General features: G+C 52.3%; 9 non-coding genes and 5 pseudogenes across 9 annotated transcripts; all 14 read left to right on the forward strand.

Moving 5' to 3' along the window:
- Window positions 1-320: 320 nt before the first annotated feature.
- On the forward strand, window positions 321-439 carry LOC138244952 (5S ribosomal RNA). Its single transcript, XR_011193569.1, has one exon. It is a non-coding gene; the product is annotated as a 5S ribosomal RNA (ribosomal RNA).
- A 533-nt stretch (window positions 440-972) lies between these two features.
- Window positions 973-1,091, forward strand: LOC138244954 (5S ribosomal RNA). The gene has a single exon (XR_011193571.1). It is a non-coding gene; the product is annotated as a 5S ribosomal RNA (ribosomal RNA).
- Window positions 1,092-1,624: 533 nt separating this feature from the next.
- Window positions 1,625-1,743, forward strand: LOC138244069 (5S ribosomal RNA). Its single transcript, XR_011192683.1, has one exon. It is a non-coding gene; the product is annotated as a 5S ribosomal RNA (ribosomal RNA).
- Window positions 1,744-2,280: 537 nt separating this feature from the next.
- LOC138245155 (5S ribosomal RNA) lies at window positions 2,281-2,399 on the forward strand. The gene has a single exon (XR_011193769.1). It is a non-coding gene; the product is annotated as a 5S ribosomal RNA (ribosomal RNA).
- A 537-nt stretch (window positions 2,400-2,936) lies between these two features.
- On the forward strand, window positions 2,937-3,055 carry LOC138216615 (5S ribosomal RNA). The gene has a single exon (XR_011180327.1). It is a non-coding gene; the product is annotated as a 5S ribosomal RNA (ribosomal RNA).
- A 537-nt stretch (window positions 3,056-3,592) lies between these two features.
- LOC138218827 (5S ribosomal RNA) lies at window positions 3,593-3,711 on the forward strand (annotated as a pseudogene).
- Window positions 3,712-4,248: 537 nt separating this feature from the next.
- LOC138216689 (5S ribosomal RNA) lies at window positions 4,249-4,367 on the forward strand. Its single transcript, XR_011180401.1, has one exon. It is a non-coding gene; the product is annotated as a 5S ribosomal RNA (ribosomal RNA).
- Window positions 4,368-4,904: 537 nt separating this feature from the next.
- On the forward strand, window positions 4,905-5,023 carry LOC138218452 (5S ribosomal RNA; annotated as a pseudogene).
- Window positions 5,024-5,560: 537 nt separating this feature from the next.
- LOC138218502 (5S ribosomal RNA) lies at window positions 5,561-5,679 on the forward strand (annotated as a pseudogene).
- Window positions 5,680-6,216: 537 nt separating this feature from the next.
- Window positions 6,217-6,335, forward strand: LOC138218147 (5S ribosomal RNA; annotated as a pseudogene).
- Window positions 6,336-6,872: 537 nt separating this feature from the next.
- Window positions 6,873-6,991, forward strand: LOC138243498 (5S ribosomal RNA). The gene has a single exon (XR_011192155.1). It is a non-coding gene; the product is annotated as a 5S ribosomal RNA (ribosomal RNA).
- A 536-nt stretch (window positions 6,992-7,527) lies between these two features.
- On the forward strand, window positions 7,528-7,646 carry LOC138218380 (5S ribosomal RNA; annotated as a pseudogene).
- A 537-nt stretch (window positions 7,647-8,183) lies between these two features.
- Window positions 8,184-8,302, forward strand: LOC138244070 (5S ribosomal RNA). Its single transcript, XR_011192684.1, has one exon. It is a non-coding gene; the product is annotated as a 5S ribosomal RNA (ribosomal RNA).
- A 537-nt stretch (window positions 8,303-8,839) lies between these two features.
- Window positions 8,840-8,958, forward strand: LOC138216186 (5S ribosomal RNA). The gene has a single exon (XR_011179898.1). It is a non-coding gene; the product is annotated as a 5S ribosomal RNA (ribosomal RNA).
- The last annotated feature ends 276 nt before the right edge of the window (window positions 8,959-9,234 follow it).

The following is a 9,234-nucleotide window of genomic DNA, read 5'->3' on the forward strand; positions in this document are numbered from 1 at the left end:
GCTGTGGAGACTTGTTCGGCTGGCGTTCGGAGAGTCGCGTTTTTCAGAATTGTATTGAGATCGTTTTCCACAGAGCTCAGATGTCAAAGCACAGCAGCAGCTCTCCACAGCGATCCTCTATAGCGCCCTTTCTCCCGCAGCTCCGTCCTCATTGGAAGGAAGCAAGAGTGAAAGGCTGAAGTGAAATAGAGCGGGGACGAAGGCAGTGAAGAGAGAGAACGTGGGAAGAAGTGAAAAACGCAAGGGAAAAAAAGCAGCGTCGTAAAAGAGGTGACGGAGCTGTCCTCTCAATAAGAAGGGTGCCAGCGAGCCCTGCTCTCGCTTACGGCCACACCCCCTTGAGCACACCTGATCTCGTCTGATCTCGGAAGCTAAACAGGGATGGGCCTGGTTAGTACTTGGATGGGAGACCGCCCGGGAATACCAGGTGCTGTAAGCGTTTAAGCGCAGGAGGCGCCCTATCCCCGCTCGCTCATTCCCCTGTTCACACGTGCAGTGCGGCTTGTCCGTCTGTTTATTTGTCAGCTTTGGCGAGACACGGGTGCTTGTGTATTAGCGTGAGCGTTTTTTATTCTGATCAGGAACAGTTTAACAAGTCTGCAAAGGATCGAGGAAAGGTTTATCGCCAGCTGAAAAGAGACACAGCGCTTCGGCTGTGGAGACTTGTTCGGCTGGCGTTCGGAGAGTCGCGTTTTTCAGAATTGTATTGAGATCGTTTTCCACAGAGCTCAGATGTCAAAGCACAGCAGCAGCTCTCCACAGCGATCCTCTATAGCGCCCTTTCTCCCGCAGCTCCGTCCTCATTGGAAGGAAGCAAGAGTGAAAGGCTGAAGTGAAATAGAGCGGGGACGAAGGCAGTGAAGAGAGAGAACGTGGGAAGAAGTGAAAAACGCAAGGGAAAAAAAGCAGCGTCGTAAAAGAGGTGACGGAGCTGTCCTCTCAATAAGAAGGGTGCCAGCGAGCCCTGCTCTCGCTTACGGCCACACCCCCTTGAGCACACCTGATCTCGTCTGATCTCGGAAGCTAAACAGGGATGGGCCTGGTTAGTACTTGGATGGGAGACCGCCCGGGAATACCAGGTGCTGTAAGCGTTTAAGCGCAGGAGGCGCCCTATCCCCGCTCGCTCATTCCCCTGTTCACACGTGCAGTGTGGCTTGTCCGTCTGTTTATTTGTCAGCTTTGGCGAGACACGGGTGCTTGTGTATTAGCGTGAGCGTTTTTTATTCTGATCAGGAACAGTTTTACAAGTCCGCAAAGGATCGAGGAAAGGTTTATCGCCAGCTGAAAAGAGACACAGCGCATCAGCTGTGGAGACTTGTTCGGCTGGCGTTCGGAGAGTCGCGTTTTTCAGAATTGTATTGAGATCGTTTTCCACAGAGCTCAGATGTCAAAGCACAGCAGCAGCTCTCCACAGCGATCCTCTATAGCGCCCTTTCTCCCGCAGCTCCGTCCTCATTGGAAGGAAGCAAGAGTGAAAGGCTGAAGTGAAATAGAGCGGGGATGAAGGCAGTGAAGAGAGAGAACGTGGGAAGAAGAGAAAAACGCAAGGGAAAAAAAGCAGCGTCGTAAAATAGGTGACGGAGCTGTCCTCTCAATAAGAAGGGTGCCAGCGAGCCTTGCTCTCGCTTACGGCCACACCCCCTTGAGCACGCCTGATCTCGTCTGATCTCGGAAGCTAAACAGGGATGGGCCTGGTTAGTACTTGGATGGGAGACCGCCTGGGAATACCAGGTGCTGTAAGCTTTTAAGCGCAGGAGGCGCCCTATCCCCGCTCGCTCGCTCATTCCCCTGTTAACACGTGCAGTGCGGCTTGTCCGTCTGTTTATTTGTCAGCTTTGGCGAGACACGGGTGCTTGTGTATTAGCGTGAGCGTTTTTTATTCTGATCAGGAACAGTTTTACAAGTCCGCAAAGGATCGAGGGATGGTTTATCGCCAGCTGAAAAGAGACACAGCGCTTCGGCTGTGGAGACTTGTTCGGCTGGCGTTCGGAGAGTCGCGTTTTTCAGAATTGTATTGAGATCGTTTTCCACAGAACTCAGATGTCAAAGCACAGCAGCAGCTCTCCACAGCGATCCTCTATAGCGCCCTTTCTCCCGCAGCTCCGTCCTCATTGGAAGGAAGCAAGAGTGAAAGGCTGAAGTGAAATGGAGCGGGAACGAAGGCAGTGAAGAGAGAGAACGTGGGAAAAAGAGAAAAACGCAAGGGAAAAAGAGCAGCGTCATAAAAGAGGTGACGGAGCTGTCCTCTCAATAAGAAGGGTGCCAGCGAGCCTTGCTCTCGCTTATGGCCACACCCCCTTGAGCACGCCTGATCTCGTCTGATCTCGGAAGCTAAACAGGGATGGGCCTGGTTAGTACTTGGATGGGAGACCGCCTGGGAATACCAGGTGCTGTAAGCTTTTAAGCGCAGGAGGCGCCCTATCCCCGCTCGTTCGCTCATTCCCCTGTTCACACGTGCAGTGCGGCTTGTCCATCTGTTTATTTGTCAGCTTTGGCGAGACACGGGTGCTTGTGTATTAGCGTGAGCGTTTTTTATTCTGATCATGAACAGTTTAACAAGTCCACAAAGGATCGAGGAAAGGTTTATCGCCAGCTGAAAAGAGACACAGCGCTTCGGCTGTGGAGACTTGTTCGGCTGGCGTTCGGAGAGTCGCGTTTTTCAGAATTGTATTGAGATCGTTTTCCACAGAGCTCAGATGTCAAAGCACAGCAGCAGCTCTCCACAGCGATCCTCTATAGCGCCCTTTCTCCCGCAGCTCCGTCCTCATTGGAAGGAAGCAAGAGTGAAAGGCTGAAGTGAAATAGAGCGGGGACGAAGGCAGTGAAGAGAGAGAATGTGGGAAGAAGAGAAAAACGCAAGAGAAAAAAAGCAGCGTCGTAAAAGAGGTGACGGAGCTGTCCTCTCAATAAGAAGGGTGCCAGCGAGCCTTTCGCTCGCTTACGGCCACACCCCCTTGAGCACGCCTGATCTCGTCTGATCTTGGAAGCTAAACAGGGATGGGCCTGGTTAGTACTTGGATGGGAGACCGCCTGGGAATACCAGGTGCTGTAAGCTTTTAAGCGCAGGAGGCGCCCTATCCCCGCTCGCTCGCTCATTCCCCTGTTCACACGTGCAGTGCGGCTTGTCCGTCTCTTTATTTGTCAGCTTTGGCGAGACACGGGTGCTTGTATATTAGCGTGAGCGTTTTTTATTCTGATCAGGAACAGTTTTACAAGTCCGCAAAGGATCGAGGAAAGGTTTATCGCCAGCTGAAAAGAGACACAGCGCTTCGGCTGTGGAGACTTGTTCGGCTGGCGTTCGGAGAGTCGCGTTTTTCAGAATTGTATTGAGATCGTTTTCCACAGAGCTCAGATGTCAAAGCACAGCAGCAGCTCTCCACAGCGATCCTCTATAGCGCCCTTTCTCCCGCAGCTCCGTCCTCATTGGAAGGAAGCAAGAGTGAAAGGCTGAAGTGAAATAGAGCGGGGACGAAGGCAGTGAAGAGAGAGAACGTGGGAAGAAGAGAAAAACGCAAGGGAAAAAAAGCAGCGTCGTAAAAGAGGTGACGGAGCTGTCCTCTCAATAAGAAGGGTGCCAGCGAGCCTTGCTCTCGCTTATGGCCACACCCCCTTGAGCATGCCTGATCTCGTTTGATCTCGGAAGCTAAACAGAGATGGGCCTGGTTAGTACTTGGATGAGAGACCGCCTGGGAATACCAGGTGCTGTAAGCGTTTAAGCGCAGGAGGCGCCCTATCCCCGCTCGCTCGCTCATTCCCCTGTTCACACGTGCAGTGCGGCTTGTCCGTCTGTTTATTTGTCAGCTTTGGCGAGACACGGGTGCTTGTGTATTAGCGTGAGCGTTTTTTATTCTGATCAGGAACAGTTTTACAAGTCCGCAAAGGATCGAGGAAAGGTTTATCGCCAGCTGAAAAGAGACACAGCGCTTCGGCTGTGGAGACTTGTTCGGCTGGCGTTCGGAGAGTCGCGTTTTTCAGAATTGTATTGAGATCGTTTTCCACAGAGCTCAGATGTCAAAGCACAGCAGCAGCTCTCCACAGCGATCCTCTATAGCGCCCTTTCTCCCGCAGCTCCGTCCTCATTGGAAGGAAGCAAAAGTGAAAGGCTGAAGTGAAATAGAGCGGGGACGAAGGCAGTGAAGAGAGAGAACGTGGGAAGAAGAGAAAAACGCAAGGGAAGAAAAGCAGCGTCGAAAAAGAGGTGACGGAGCTGTCCTCTCAATAAGAAGGGTGCCAGCGAGCCTTCCTCTCGGTTACGGCCACACCCCCTTGAGCACGCCTGATCTCGTCTGATCTCGGAAGCTAAACAGGGATGGGCCTGGTTAGTACTTGGATGGGAGACCGCCTGGGAATACCAGGTGCTGTAAGCTTTTAAGCGCAGGAGGCGCCCTATCCCTGCTCGCTCGCTCATTCCCCTGTTCACACGTGCAGTGCGGCTTGTCCGTCTGTTTATTTGTCAGCTTTGGCGAGACACGGGTGCTTGTGTATTAGCGTGAGCGTTTTTTATTCTGATCAGGAACAGTTTTACAAGTCCGCAAAGGATCGAGGAAAGGTTTATCGCCAGCTGAAAAGAGACACAGCGCTTCGGCTGTGGAGACTTGCTCGGCTGGCGTTCGGAGAGTCGCGTTTTTCAGAATTGTATTGAGATCGTTTTCCACAGAGCTCAGATGTCAAAGCACAGCAGCAGCTCTCCACAGCGATCCTCTATAGCGCCCTTTCTCCCGCAGCTCCGTCCTCATTGGAAGGAAGCAAGAGTGAAAGGCTGAAGTGAAATAGAGCGGGGACGAAGGCAGTGAAGAGAGAGAACGTGGGAAGAAGAGAAAAACGCAAGGGAAGAAAAGCAGCGTCGAAAAAGAGGTGACGGAGCTGTCCTCTCAATAAGAAGGGTGCCAGCGAACCTTGCTCTCGCTTACGGCCACACTCCCTTGAGCACGCCTGATCTTGTCTGATCTCGGAAGCTAAACAGGGATGGGCCTGGTTAGTACTTGGATGGGAGACCGCCTGGGAATACCAGGTGCTGCAAGCTTTTAAGCGCAGGAGGCGCCCTATCCCCGCTCGCTCGCTCATTCCCCTGTTCACACGTGCAGTGCGGCTTGTCCGTCTGTTTATTTGTCAGCTCTGGCGAGACACGGGTGCTTGTGTATTAGCGTGAGCGTTTTTTATTCTGATCAGGAACAGTTTAACAAGTCCGCAAAGAATCGAGGAAAGGTTTATCGCCAGCTGAAAAGAGACACAGCGATTCGGCTGTGGAGACTTGTTCGGCTGGCGTTCGGAGAGTCGCGTTTTTCAGAATTGTATTGAGATCGTTTTCCACAGAGCTCAGATGTCAAAGCACAGCAGCAGCTGTCCACAGCGATCCTCTATAGCGCCCTTTCTCCCGCAGCTCCGTCCTAATTGGAAGGAAGCAAGAGTGAAAGGCTGAAGTGAAATAGAGCGGGGACGAAGGCAGTGAAGCGAGAGAACGTGGGAAGAAGAGAAAAACGCAAGGGAAAAAAAGGAGCGTCGTAAAAGAGGTGACGGAGCTGTCCTCTCAATAAGAAGGGTGCCAGCGAACCTTGCTCTTGCTTACGGCCACACTCCCTTGAGCACGCCTGATCTTGTCTGATCTCGGAAGCTAAACAGGGATGGGCTTGGTTAGTACTTGGATGGGAGACCGCCTGGGAATACCAGGTGCTGTGAGCTTTTAAGCGCAGGAGGCGCTCTATCCCCGCTCGCTCGCTCATTCCCCTGTTCACACGTGCAGTGCGGCTTGTCCGTCTGTTTATTTGTCAGCTTTGGCGAGACACGGGTGCTTGTGTATTAGCGTGAGCGTTTTTTATTCTGATCAGGAACAGTTTTACAAGTCCGCAAAGGATCGAGGAAAGGTTTATCGCCAGCTGAAAAGAGACACAGCGCTTCGGCTGTGGAGACTTGTTCGGCTGGCGTTCGGAGAGTCGCGTTTTTCAGAATTGTATTGAGATCGTTTTCCACAGAGCTCAGATGTCAAAGCACAGCAGCAGCTCTCCACAGCGATCCTCTATAGCGCCCTTTCTCCCGCAGCTCCGTCCTCATTGGAAGGAAGCAAGAGTGAAAGGCTGAAGTGAAATAGAGCGGGGACGAAGGCAGTGAAGAGAGAGAACGTGGGAAGAAGAGAAAAACGCAAGGGAAGAAAAGCAGCGTCGAAAAAGAGGTGACGGAGCTGTCCTCTCAATAAGAAGGGTGCCAGCGAACCTTACTCTTGCTTACGGCCACACTCCCTTGAGCACGCCTGATCTTGTCTGATCTCAGAAGCTAAACAGGGATGGGCCTGGTTAGTACTTGGATGGGAGACCGCCTGGGAATACCAGGTGCTGCAAGCTTTTAAGCGCAGGAGGCGCCCTATCCCCGCTCGCTCGCTCATTCCCCTGTTCACACGTGCAGTGCGGCTTGTCCGTCTGTTTATTTGTCAGCTCTGGCGAGACACGGGTGCTTGTGTATTAGCGTGAGCGTTTTTTATTCTGATCAGGAACAGTTTAACAAGTCCGCAAAGAATCGAGGAAAGGTTTATCGCCAGCTGAAAAGAGACACAGCGATTCGGCTGTGGAGACTTGTTCGGCTGGCGTTCGGAGAGTCGCGTTTTTCAGAATTGTATTGAGATCGTTTTCCACAGAGCTCAGATGTCAAAGCACAGCAGCAGCTCTCCACAGCGATCCTCTATAGCGCCCTTTCTCCCGCAGCTCCGTCCTAATTGGAAGGAAGCAAGAGTGAAAGGCTGAAGTGAAATAGAGCGGGGACGAAGGCAGTGAAGCGAGAGAACGTGGGAAGAAGAGAAAAACGCAAGGGAAAAAAAGGAGCGTCGTAAAAGAGGTGACGGAGCTGTCCTCTCAATAAGAAGGGTGCCAGCGAGCCTTGCTCTCGCTTACGGCCACACCCCCTTGAGCACGCCCGATCTCGTCTGATCTCGGAAGCTAAACAGGGATGGGCCTGGTTAGTACTTGGATGGGAGACCGCCTGGGAATACCAGGTGCTGTAAGCTTTTAAGCGCAGGAGGCGCCCTATCCCCGCTCGCTCGCTCATTCCCCTGTTCACACGTGCAGTGCGGCTTGTCCGTCTGTTTATTTGTCAGCTTTGGTGAGACACGGGTGCTTGTGTATTAGCGTGAGCGTTTTTTATTCTGATCAGGAACAGTTTTACAAGTCCGCAAAGGATCGAGGAAAGGTTTATCGCCAGCTGAAAAGAGACACAGCGCTTCGGCTGTGGAGACTTGTTCGGCTGGCGTTCGGAGAGTCGCGTTTTTCAGAATTGTATTGAGATCGTTTTCCACAGAGCTCAGATGTCAAAGCACAGCAGCAGCTCTCCACAGCGATCCTCTATAGCGCCCTTTCTCCTGCAGCTCCGTCCTCATTGGAAGGAAGCAAAAGTGAAAGGCTGAAGTGAAATAGAGCGGGGACGAAGGCAGTGAAGAGAGAGAACGTGGGAAGAAGAGAAAAACGCAAGGGAAAAAAGCAGCGTCGTAAAAGAGGTGACGGAGCTGTCCTCTCAATAAGAAGGGTGCCAGCGAGCCTTGCTCTCGCTTACAGCCACACACCCTTGACCTCGCCTGATCTCATCTGATCTTGGAAGCTAAACAGGGATGGGCCTGGTTAGTACTTGGATGGGAGACCGCCTGGGAATACCAGGTGCTGTAAGCTTTTAAGCGCAGGAGGCGCCCTATCCCCGCTCGCTCGCTCATTCCCCTGTTCACACGTGCAGTGCGGCTTGTCCGTCTGTTTATTTCTCAGCTTTGGCGAGACACGGGTGCTTGTGTATTAGCGTGAGCGTTTTTTATTCTGATCAGGAACAGTTTTACAAGTCCGCAAAGGATCGAGGAAAGGTTTATCGCCAGCTGAAAAGAGACACAGCGCTTCGGCTGTGGAGACTTGTTCGGCTGGCGTTCGGAGAGTCGCGTTTTTCAGAATTGTATTGAGATCGTTTTCCACAGAGCTCAGATGTCAAAGCACAGCAGCAGCTCTCCACAGCGATCCTCTATAGCGCCCTTTCTCCCGCAGCTCCGTCCTCATTGGAAGGAAGCAAGAGTGAAAGGCTGAAGTGAAATAGAGCGGGGACGAAGGCAGTGAAGAGAGAGAACGTGGGAAGAAGAGAAAAACGCAAGGGAAAAAAAGCAGCGTCGTAAAAGAGGTGACGGAGCTGTCCTCTCAATAAGAAGGGTGCCAGCGAGCCTTGCTCTCGCTTACGGCCACACCCCCTTGAGCACGCCTGATCTCGTCTGATCTCGGAAGCTAAACAGGGATGGGCCTGGTTAGTACTTGGATGGGAGACCGCCTGGGAATACCAGGTGCTGTAAGCTTTTAAGCGCAGGAGGCGCCCTATCCCCGCTCGCTCGCTCATTCCCCTGTTCACACGTGCAGTGTGGCTTGTCCGTCTGTTTATTTGTCAGCTTTGGCGAGACACGGGTGCTTGTGTATTAGCGTGAGTGTTTTTTATTCTGATCAGGAACAGTTTAACAAGTCCGCAAAGAATCGAGGAAAGGTTTATCGCCAGCTGAAAAGAGACACAGCGCATCGGCTGTGGAGACTTGTTCGGCTGGCGTTCGGAGAGTCGCGTTTTTCAGAATTGTATTGAGATCGTTTTCCACAGAGCTCAGATGTCAAAGCACAGCAGCAGCTCTCCACAGCGATCCTCTATAGCGCCCTTTCTCCCGCAGCTCCGTCCTCATTGGAAGGAAGCAAGAGTGAAAGGCTGAAGTGAAATAGAGCAGGGACGAAGGCAGTGAAGAGAGACAACGTGGGAAGAAGAGAAAAACGCAAGGGAAAAAAAGCAGCGTCGTAAAAGAGGTGACGGAGCTGTCCTCTCAATAAGAAGGGTGCCAGCGAGCCTTGCTCTTGCTTACGGCCACACTCCCTTGAGCACGCCTGATCTCGTCTGATCTCGGAAGCTAAACAGGGATGGGCCTGGTTAGTACTTGGATGGGAGACCGCCTGGGAATACCAGGTGCTGTAAGCTTTTAAGCGCAGGAGGCGCCCTATCCCCGCTCGCTCGCTCATTCCCCTGTTCACACGTGCAGTGCGGCTTGTCCGTCTGTTTATTTGTCAGCTTTGGCGAGACACGGGTGCTTGTGTATTAGCGTGAGCGTTTTTTATTCTGATCAGGAACAGTTTAACAAGTCCGCAAAGGATCGAGGAAAGGTTTATCGCCAGCTGAAAAGAGACACAGCGCATCGGCTGTGGAGACTTGTTCGGCTGGCGTTCGGAGAGTCGCGTTTTTCAGAATTGTATTGAG

The sequence above is a fragment of the Lepisosteus oculatus genome, chromosome 14 (genome assembly GCF_040954835.1).
Source record: "Lepisosteus oculatus isolate fLepOcu1 chromosome 14, fLepOcu1.hap2, whole genome shotgun sequence".
NCBI lineage: Eukaryota > Metazoa > Chordata > Actinopteri > Semionotiformes > Lepisosteidae > Lepisosteus > Lepisosteus oculatus.